This window comes from Chelonoidis abingdonii, chromosome 1 (assembly GCF_003597395.2).
Source record: "Chelonoidis abingdonii isolate Lonesome George chromosome 1, CheloAbing_2.0, whole genome shotgun sequence".
Lineage (NCBI taxonomy): Eukaryota > Metazoa > Chordata > Testudines > Testudinidae > Chelonoidis > Chelonoidis abingdonii.
Window position 1 is genome coordinate 34,400,812 of NC_133769.1, and position 12,219 is coordinate 34,413,030.

Genomic DNA, 12,219 nt, shown 5'->3' on the forward strand with positions numbered 1-12,219 from the left:
ACATTCAGCTCCAGGATTGAACAAAGACTGTGAATGGCTTGCCTACTCTCTTGTTTCACACCCCAACTTGCTAGACAGGGCCTCATCCTCCTGATTGAACTAACCTTTATCTCTAGCTTGCTTGCTAGCATATTATATTATAGTATGAGAGAGAGAGAGAGAGGGACAACTGGATAGTGTAGTGGTTAAGAGTGCCACCTTGATATGGGAGACTGCCCTTTGATATGAGAGACCGGGTTCAATCTGGTTGGTACCCAACTTTCCAGTAGGGGCCCTTGGGCAAAAGACCCCCTAATGTTTCACCTGCCTACCTCAAATATGAGAGTGACATGAACTAGGAGAGTCATGCCGTCTCGGACATCGCCGCGATTACAACGGTCTGCGCCAGATGTTGAGGAACCAGGACAATCTGACGATAAGTGGGCTACTGGAAACAAACCATTCATGGGTGAGACAAGAGAACGTGGAATGATGAATGCTACTACAACAGTAGACCTAATGAGAGGGGATCTATGAAACGTATGAGGGACTATGGATGGACAAAGACCTTACATCCACACTTACTGAGAAACAGCTAGTTACCCAACGCTTCAACATAGTAAGGAGGAAGCTGCTCTCACAGCTTGAGATAGACCAACTCCACATTACCTCCAGACTCAAAGAAGACCTGGAAGAACAAGTGGATGTGCAGCCCACACCTGAAGCTGAAAATTCACTGCCACCCCTCCATTGCAGAGCACAACAGCTGATATGAGGCATAAGATCATGGAAAACTAGCTACAGTCAATCCTTGAGACCAATTACCAAGCTCAGTGGAGAAGTATCATCAGATAGTATGTTAAAAGATGCCAATAGAGCCCTTGTGACAATCCTACTACCAATGAACTGGTATTACGCTACAGCTCTGTAATCCTGGAGATGCTTGGCTCACGATCAAGAAGAACAACAGTATGTACCCACCCTGGAAAATGAGGTTGGAGGATAAGATCAAAGTGACTTGGAGAGAAGTTAGTCAGCTGGTGGGAACTACAGAAGGGTGTAGAGATTAAGGCTAAGACTCAGGCTACTGAAAAAATACAAGGGCTGACTCCATCTGAAGCCCTAGGACTGTCTAAAACCTGCCCCTGGAAATTTCCACTGCATGCATCTAACGAAGTGGGTATTCACCCACGAATGCTCATGCTCCAAAACGTCTGTTAGTCTATAAGGTGCCACAGGATTCTTTGCTGCTTTTACAGATCCAGACTAACATGGCTACCCCTCTGATACTTGACATAAACAATTAACACAATGAAAATGTAAAAGGAATTTAGCAAAGGGGAGGCCTCTTAATAGTTATCTTATTTGCTCCTAATCATCAAATGATAAATAAATAGACTTGCAAATGTTCCTAGAATAGCTTAGTATTTATGAGGAATAATAACTGAGGAGAATCACCGCTATTCACATATCTCTAGCTTAAATCTACTTTTCAGAGGTCATGTTGAGATCAAAAGCAATGTGGTCTGTTTTTTTCCAAACTGCAATTTCGAGATGGCTGGCAAAATTTCTCACTGGAGTAACCCTACTGAAGTCAATAGACTCACACCAGGGATGATTTTAGCCCAATATGTTCACTCTTTGTAGGGACAGTAACAGAACCCTGAGGGCTAATGCACAGTACAACATTGATATTAGAGCCATTTAACCCATCTTGAAAGAAAGAATTGAAAACAACTGAGGAATAGCTGGAAATGTGCCAGTTTTCTCATAGCCTTAAGTAATGGAATTCGTTCTTTCCAGGGAATGCCAACATGTTAAAATTGAATGTTTCTGATTTCATTGTTTAAGATTAATATAATCAGATTTCAGAAATCCTTGTATTTTTAAATAATCTAGACTATACAGTATCCAGTCCATGCCTTTTCCCCTTCAAGTCAATAGCAAAGCTCCCAGTGACTTCAATAGGAACTAGATCAAACACTGTGTCAGTGGGTGGGAGCTCTTCTAAGACAAAATGTTTGTTTTTCCTCCAGCCCCGCAGACGCATTCAGCAGCTCACCTAAGACAGGGATGCTTTGATGGTCACTTTAATACAGTGTTGCTCTATCCCTGATCTTCACTTTGTGAAATAAGTCATAGTCATTGCCCAATACAAGCATCTTTTTATTTTAAAGTAAACGCTGAGTCCCATCTTAAGAGTCTGTTCATGAATGCAGCATAAATCCCAGCTCTCATTAGGGGTCTGAGAGGAAAGTTAGGAGAGAGGCAATAGCTGCCATTTTGAGGCAGCAGAAGCTTTGTCATTGGTCCCTGCACCTGGCTGAGGGAAAGGGGAGTGGCGGACACCACCCAAAATTTTGGATATCTGATACTTAGCAGTGAATGACTAAGTGCTCTTGAAAAGTGAGAGGCAAGGTGGCAGGGAGCATCCACTGCCACACACCAACCTGAGTAGGAGGTACTGGGTAGGAATACTGCTTCCAAATCATATGATTTCTAGGGGACTGAAGGCAAGCTGGGAGAGCTAAGGCTAAACTAACTGCTGGAGATCTGATCTCTAAAGTGACCAGATTATTAACACGAACAATGGACAATTATTAACATGAACACCTGTTGCACCCCATCAAGAGTAGAAACACCAAGCACTCTAAGTGGCTCCACCACCTACCAGTCTGGGTAATGCCAGTGTTTCTGCTACCCAGGCCCCACTCCTTCCAACCTGATGGTTATGGCATTGCCAGCAAGCCCTGGTGGTAGCAAAGTGTTGATGTCATGCTGGTATTGTTGCCAGCCTCTGTCTGGAAGTGCTACTGTCCTTGCTTTTCTTGGGAGTTGGGGAAAATGGCTGCCTGGAGCCCACAGCAGTGCTATCTTTGAAGGAGGAGGAAAGAAGAGAGCTGCTACACATAAAACATGATATTTTCAACCATAAGCATTTCAACCAATTCTAATACATAACCATACCAGATAAGCACATTATCTGGAGATTCAGAACTAATTAATAATATTCACATTTATCTCATTATAGTTAGGATTCAGAATTAACATATTGGAATTAATCAGAGCAATCCATTGCTTTGTTACAGTTCCAGCCATCTACAGACTCAGGTAGGCCATTAGAAATATTATCTTTGTGACCATAAAAGAAAGAAACTGACATTTGCAAAGGAAATCTTATATTCATCAGAAATGGATGGGGTCACTAGTGAGTCACAAAAACGGCCATGGTAGCATCGCACACTACAGCAGTAGAATCCTTATAGAATTTAATTTTTTGGTATCTATTGTATTGACACTTTTAAGCATTTTTAGTTTAATGTTTTATATTAACAGCCAAAGATAAACAGAAAATATTCTTCCTTTCCCTGAAATTAATAGTGAATACTGCTTAACTCACACAAACTGTTCCTTAAAAAACAAACAATAATAGCAAAAGGATTGTCCTTCCCTTTAAAACAATTTCTAAAAAGCTGCTGCACATAGACATCTTTTGAGGCCACCAGTATTAATTATTCAGCTGCTGCCATAAATGTGATCTTCAGGTCACATAATTATTTCACTTAACTACCACTAAGTTAGGTTGATAAAAGAAATGGTTTTGTAAATGACAATCCTCTCCTTTCCCTTAACTTCTATTTTAATATCAGTGACCCATTAATGGTTTTATAGAGCACAATTGTTTGAAAGGTCAAGAACTATTGTTTCTCCCTTGCTAGTATTAGTCAGTATATAAAAATGGCTTTAGAGATACAGGTAACAGTGGCAGTCATTAACATTTCCCTCCACTAATGGGATGGCTGTGGCTGTCCATAATTATGTTTACAATCCTCTCTATTTCTCAGGTACACTGGGTGACATTAAAAAGCCATATTTGCCCAGCGTTATTTCAGGGGGATATCAGAAATAATAGTTTTTTCTACACTTAACAGAGAACATAATAATTACAGATAAATGGGGACCATTCTAAAGACTTATGAGAAAGTATATACATGTAAACATGGTAGAGCAATTTAGATTCAGTTCATAATACTGTTTGACCAAATTCATCCATCCACCCACGGTTATTATATAGCATCTACCATTAGGCAGTATATAAGCATTGTACCCAATTAAAGCACATGAAAGCTCAGAAGGAGCAGAAGGAGTTTCATTATGAAGTTGTTATTTTCCTTTCCAACATTAACAGTTTTATCACTGTTCTTTTTGCCCATAGCTGTAAGTATATGCATGTTGAATCCTTGGTGCATCTGTTGTTTTCTTTTTGTATTTTATCAGAATGTTCAATAAAAAAACTGAACATAAATTATTGCCTTAACTTTTAATACTTAATAGATTTGTAAGAATAGGTCATGATCCCAGAGGTCTTGATTCAACAGGCATTGTATCGAGTCTCCTTTTTTTCAAATGAAAAGAATTCGTAAAATTTAAAGACGATGTGTGAAAATCTTACCTGTTGACATCAAAGAGAGGTTTGTCATTGACTTCAGTGGGGCCAGAATTTCATCCCATATAGTCCCCTACAGTAAAGTATGAGAAGGGTATATTTACCTCCCCCCCGCCCCCAAATGGACTTGATCCATCAAAATAGTTACTTAAAAACATGTTCAACTTTGGTTTAAATGAAACTACTCCCATGCCTAAAGATAAGCATGTGTTTAAGAAATATTCCTCCAAGAACTTTAATAGAAAGGATTAATTAGTTTCCTACTTCAGCTTATGGGCGGTTGTACATTTGAGAAAAGCTGCATCAACGTTATTTGAGTCCTTCATATACAATATTTGGGGCTAAATTCTGCCTTTTTTGTGTGCATTTATTGTTTTAGACAAGCCTTAAGGAATTCTGTTGCATACACTGCTCCTAGACACCCAGAGCTATGTACCCTACACAGGCAGACTAGCTCATGGAAACTCCACTTGGTCTACACAACTTCATATTTCTCTCTTCAGCTTGTATAACAGGAGCCAGAATTCAGCAAGATTCTTAATCATATGCATAGCACAAAGCATGTGGACAGTCCTGTTGACTTCAGGGCAACTGCTCATGTGCTTGAAATTATGTGGACATGTATGTATGTCTCTAATTGGGTCCTTACTATACCCGTAAGTGAACATTGAGTTGGAACATTGAGTTAAATTATTCTTAGAAGAACTCTAGATTTTTTAAAATTTAAATGATTAGTTCTATTGCAATGTCTATACTGCAATGTCAGACCTTGATAAAATGGAATAGAATCTGAAATGAGTAATTATAGCTTACCTTTATTTCTGTTTTAGTTTCATTATTGATTACTAGGCTTGATTCTCCTCAAACAGCAGCCTTACAGCAGTATAATGCCATTAACCCTAATGTACATAAGAGCAGAACAAGGTTCAATATATTTTCTGAATGTCTCACAGTGTACTAATTCTTTTCTGATACAAAAGTGATATGAAATAATGTTGCGTCTACATTTTCACTCTATATTTGGCACCAGCCACTGTCAGAAGACAGGATACTGGGCCAGATGAATTTGAGTTAGATTGGTATGACCCAGTATGGCCATTTTTATGTTCTTACAGCTACATGTAGTCTCATCAACTTGTTAGTGGACCTTGGGGAGCTGAATACTATATACTGGTGCTGGTTCATGCCAATTATTGTACTGAGTGATGAAACTGCCTGGTATCATTTCGCTTGTGCATAAGAACAGCAGGTGAATGTTATAGTTTATGATTTTCAATTATAAATCAAGTATACTAAATTCTCAGTTCACCTAATAAGGGCTATAAAAGCACTGGAATGTGAGGAGTCTACTGTTTCTTGTTAGAAAGGCTTTGAGATGAGGGCTTATCAATGTTTTTGCTACATCACTGTTATATTTAGCTTTTACAACAAAAACTGAAAAATAATTAGGAAAGGAATCGACCAGCCAGAAAAATATCACTACTCAGAAGCTATGCTTACATACCAAACTCTATAGGCAGGTCCAGCAATGCCATACTCATGCTGATCTATTAATAATTATAAGCTAAACCATGCATCGCATCTACACACATTCTTTTGCCAGAGGAAGCGGAAGGTGAATGCAAGGGGAAGAAAAGAGCCCTAGAGGCCATCTGCAAAAAATGTGTGGGACTGATCTTTGTGCAATGTATGTAACTTGGCAGGATGAGTTCATGGGCAGTGCCAGGAGATGACTGCTCATCCCCAACCAATTCCATGGGAGTTCCAGAGCAGTTTATCAGTGTTACTTCTCCTCGTTGCAGCATTACCTTCACCTATTCCTGTACAAAGGAGGGGCCGCTGCTACTATGAAACCAATGAGAGCACAACTCTTCATGGAAACTTGATTATAAGGAGGCCTTAAAAGTGGGGGAACAAAGCCTGTAGCATTGATATACTGCACACAGATACTGCTGATCTTGGCACAGCTGCCCCAAGTTCAGTGGGGCTCTCTAGACTCCTACTGATTGAAATGTCACAGCACTGTCTCCTTCTTAGGAGAGAAACCTCTCTCTTAGAGGGGATGATACCATGAGAATGTGGTGAATTTAAGTAGTGAGAGTTTTCCATGTAACGTATTGGGAAAGGGATGATCTGTGTTAATTTAACAAGTAATTCACAGGTTAGTATGGATAGCTAACACCGTAGTTTCAAAAATACTCATTTATGCTTCAATGTGCATTCCTGAATCTTACAATATTTAAAAAATGTTGCACTTACAAGTGGGTGTTAGTGTATTTCCAGTGAGAGGCTGCATGGAGCAGTCTACTGGGAGTTGGACTCAGACGTCTGGGCTCCTCTGTTTGTATGCTTACTTTGTCTCTGACTTCTTCTGCAGCATTGGCATTCACTTCTGTGTGCTTCTTTTGTTCCAGCTGTAAAATGGAAATAACCGTGTTTTCTGACATGCCTCATACAGAAGTTGTGAATATTAATCAACTAACATTTGTGCAGCTCTTTGGAGACAGAAAGCACTAAGTAAGTGTTCAGTGCCATTGTTAATCTGGGACAGCTTCACCAAGAGCAGTAGCCAGGACCGGTGCCAGGGTTTCTGGCGCCCTAAGCACCGGGCCATTTCGCCGCCCCGTGCACGGGTCTCGCCACTCCAGTGGAGCTGCTGCAGGCATGCCTGCGGCAGCTCCAGCGGAGCCATGGGACCAGAGGACCGTCCACAGAAATGCCTGCAGCAGGTCCACCGGAGCCGCGGGACCAGTAGACCCTCCGCAGGTACTACTGCGGCAGCTCCACTGGAGCTACCTGCCAACCCCTGGCAAAATACCGCCACCCCCATAATGCTGGCACCCTAGGTGACTGCCTAAATCGCCTAAATGAAAGCGCTGGCCCTGGCAGTAGCCATGCAAATTTCTTGTGGCTGCCACACCAGTGTGCATGAATCCAGACTTTGAGTGACCACATCCGAAGGTGAGAGGAGAATTCACTTAAAATTTGGCTTCTTGGTGAAGCTACCAACAAGAATAGCACAGTGGGAGAGATAATATCTTTTACTGGCAAGCTTGTCTCTGACCACAGAAGTTGGTCCCATAAAAGATATTACCTCAACCAATTTGTCTCTCTAATATCCTGGGACAGACACAGCTACAACTACACTGCATACCAGCAACAGGGCCCGTAGTTGTAGTTTCTGCTATATGTATGCCTGCTTATTAAAGGTCTGATTCTGCAGCCACTGAAGTAGATGGGAGCTGTTATCATTAACATCATCGACCGCATGCTAACATTCATTTCACAGGTTACAAATTTGCTCTTTGATGGTAATGATAAGTTTCAATCACCCTTGACATAAGCTGAATTCAGTTACTTGGAGTTGAAAGTCCTGAGATCCCAGAACCAATTCTTTGTCTTATCTAGCCTTGTACCCACATTTCTGCTTCAATTCTGCTTTCAACTTATGAAATGATTCTACTCCAGCCACATGTTGTACTAGTCAAATAGATTGTTGATTAGTGAACAAACCTTGTTGACAAATGCGGATTTCTTGTAATTATATGGTACATATAATTCTCTTTTCCATGCAAGTTTTTCATGTTAGCTATACAGGAATTGGCAGTGAGTGGGTGTATTAGTCCTAGCATATTAGGGTACTGTTTATGTGCATTTCATACTAAGTTATTTTTAGAAGATTCTAATCCTATTGACTTGGAATCAGAAAGGTCCAATTTGAATTTAGCTCTGTCGCAGCTGACAAGAATGAGAAAAAAAAAGCAGCATATTCAGCTCTTACTTTTACTTAGTCAATTCTTCAGGGAGTTATAACATTCTAAGAGGTGCGTTCATTGACTGCAAAAAGTCACATACTAATGAGGTCCCTAGGTAGATCTTCCAATATAGGCATACAGAAGTGGAATACCAGAGTTCATTATTCTCATGCATATGTGCAGTGCATTACACAGATTCTAAAAGAAATGTAATAATTTATGATGTGACAACCAGACATCCTCTTCCTCCCATTTTGAACACCCTTTTGTTTGTATAATAGTGGAAGTGCAGAGATGTGCGAAAGGTAAAAGCTGACAGGAAAGACTTGAAAAAGAGATATTGCTACTTCCCAAAGAAAAGTATAAATGATGTTTCTTAAAAAAATCCTGCAATTCCTGATTCTCATCTGCTCGCTGAATTTTTAACATGATTGCTTAATAACAATGCAGTGAAATCACAGAGCATAAAATACTGGGTTTTTAAAAATGGGTATTGGTAACACATTGTAACGGTTCTGTCAAAGTTTTACAACTGCATTATTAATGATATATGGTGTTTCAAAAAGAGTAAACTGATTTAAGATGGAATGTGAGAAATACAGATTAATATCAAGGGAACGTGTTTCTAAGGTACCAAAGGGCAAATGTAAAAAAAATGAACTTTTCAGCTCATTATGTAAAAGATTGTGCATGTAATTAAGTGTATGCATGTTTAAAAAGTCCCTTGAACATTGAAATGTCAAAAGCTGTCCTAAAAATGTGAGAATCATGCTCCTTTTTTTGTCCTTTTATAGTTTTCCATTTAATTTAACCTAGTGATTTTTTTTCATATTTTATACTTAAGTTCCAGTTAGTTTATTTTCCTGTTCCTGCTTTTCCATAGTGTTTTTTTTATCTCAGTTTTTCATACTCTTATTTAACGTCTAGAGGAATACTGATTTCTATAGGCAGAAAAAAACACCTGCAGGCTCACCCACAGATCAGTCCAGAAATGCACATGGTTATACAGACAGATGCTGTGCAATGGAAGCTTTGCCTTTTGTAAGGAATTATGAGGGATTTCATTGACCAGAGTTAGTACCACTGTTCAGTTGGTTAATTGAGGGAAACTATCATGCTAAAAAGTATGTATGGTATTATGACTCCAATTCCAATAATAACATCTTCAATTACATGTCAATTAATGTGTCCATACTGCACACTTCAAAGGTTCTATCACCACAATCAGCTCTCATAAACTCATGGGTCCTCACTAAATTTCATACCTTCCTCAGTGAAACTCATACACAACCAAAGAGCCAATGAGCAGATGACCTACTAAGATATGTGTTAGACATTTTACCACCAAAATGCATCTTTTGACTCCATAATTTATGCATATTGTCATGGTCTTCTGAATATGAGATGAAGCAGGAGGAAAAAGACTCCAGTAATTCTGGTAGAAAATACAATCAGATGCAGATAAACTAATACAAGGCTATTGTAAAATCTTGTCACACATTCAAGATTGCAGCTAAATTAGTTTTCTGCTCCTTTTCCATCACATCAAATAAAGGCTGACCTGCAGAATTTTTCTTCACTGTGGGCCATTTGTCTCTCCAAAATGCTTCCATGCTACCCCAGATGCCAGCTCTGTTCCATGTAAGGAATTGGCAATATATTTATTGAAGATAATCCATATCAAGACCAACTCAGAAAACATACCTGCCTTTGCACACAAAATGTAGCATAGCAAGCAAGACACTATAGAAACTCTAGAACGAATCCAAGTCATCACCTGTGAACCAAACACGTGCCCACAATGGTTGATGAAATGCAATACTTAGCTTCACTTTTCCCAGAGATTGTCAGTACTCTAGAACATGCCATAATTGTGCCTATTCTCAAGAAAACTTCCCCTGACCGAACAGACTTCAGAAATTATCACTCAATAGCCAACCTCCCTTTCCTGAATACATTTAGATGTTTGAGTCACCAGCAAAGGTATCTATTTACAACCAGTATCCTAGACCATCTCACAGCTGGGTTTCAGGCAGCTCATGGAACAGAGATTACCCTGATGGTGCCAATGTATGACTTCCCCTCTGCCACAGACAAAGACGGACAGCCATCTTCATACTGCAGGATTTATCTGCATCCCTGCACATATAGAACCGTGGAACACTGTCAGCTGAGAGATGTAGCAGAGGTCAACAGGAAAGCACTGAATGGATTCCATTATTTTTGTTCAAGGAAGCGGTTACAAGTTAATGTTCCTCCACCATCAGATCATTCATTGGTAGAGACTCATAAGGCTTGATTGTCTGTCACAGCTTTTCAACTTCTACATTAAACCACCATGGGAAATTGTGAGACAACCCATGTCTCTGATGCTAGCAGTATGCACACTGCACCCCTCTGTACTATCATTCTCCTCTGATGCTAGCAACATCCATCTATCCCAGGAACAGCATCTGGATGGAAGTAAAGTGAGTAAAGTTATATGCATACATGTTTACAAGATCAGATCCTATGGCAATATTAGTAATTGATGCTCTGCCATTGTCAGGTCAGAGGCTTGGTCTATATGGGGTGGAAGAAGGGAAGAGAGAGCGATTGGGGGCCTCATTTGACACTTCCTTGCAACTTGTGGAGTCCTCTACACTTGTGTAAAGTGGGCATGAAAAGCTAACCAATTAGAAGACTAAAACTTCACACTTACTTTGCACAAGTGTAAATGATTACCTGGCATGCAGAGCTGTGAAGAAACAGACCCTAAGTCTTCAATCAGACCTGCTGGGCCAGCTTAAAAACCTCATGATTAGAACACTGGGGCCCAGATTGTTAAAGGTATTTAGGATCCTAATTTCCATTGAAATCCATTGAGGATCTGGGCTTTGATTTCTAAAACTATTCTGTTCTGACTGAGTCCTTACACCTCATCCATCATCATGGTTTTAGTTCACCTTGCCAGGCACCCTGGAAGGACAAAAAAGGGATAGGTGTGAAGACAGTTGGTGGAGTTACTGGGAACAGCAATGAAAGGTGGCAGTCAGAAGCACACCCAGCTATGCCACACATTTTGAGTCTCCTTGCAGTCTGGTTTCTGTTTGCTATTTTGGGAAGGAAATATTGACCGCTCCCGTATCATTGAAAAGTCTGCAAAGATGAGGAGGATAAAAGGGCTGACAAGGGGGCAAAAGGAACTGTAGTAGTGTAGTATGTGGAGCCTGATTCAGATAGTTTTCATTGGATGACCTAAAAACTCCTACACCTGAAAGAGACCCCAGCATCACTTACTGAACTACAAGAGTTGTTGGGAGGTGAGATTAATTTGTGCTGGGTGTTGCTGGGGAAGAGCCCTGGCACGTATAGGCTTTGCAGTTCATAGCTCTGGCACCTCTGGGCTTCCAATGTCAATTATGAAAATAAAAAAAAAACTCTATTATTTTGCTCTGGAGAGCAGTGGCTGCTGGCCAGGTGCACAACTCTGAAAGCAGAACCACTGCCAGCAGCAGCATAGAAGTAAGGATGGCAAGGCATGGTACTGGGACCTGAGGGATCCTAGTCTCACAGCAGTGCTCCACCCCTTAGCATTTTTTGTCCACCCCATTTTTCCCCCTCCACTCCTGACTTTGAGCATTGGGACGCTGCCCGGCTTACCCTGCCCTGGTTATAACTCTAGTAGAATATGTGGCTGTAAACATCTAACACTAGTACATACAGTAGGCTATTCTTTCAAATAAACTTGTTATGACTGAAGGTGCAGCAGTATTATTATCATTGGTAATGTGTAGTAATGAGAATAATACTGCCACACACTCAAAGTCATAAGTTTAAAATTGAAAATGAAATCATTGCTTGAACCCCAGTACCTCTTTCATTACAAATTAAGCACTAGTGAGACATCTGTGCATCTCCATACCAACAAAAAGACTAGTGAACGAGGGGCTTGGAGCATGTGGATCAGCAATCCCCTCCACATCCCACCAGAGAGAGAATAACAGAAGAGAATGAAGTTGAAACTAAGACTCTTGCGAAAAGTGGTATGTTTGATTC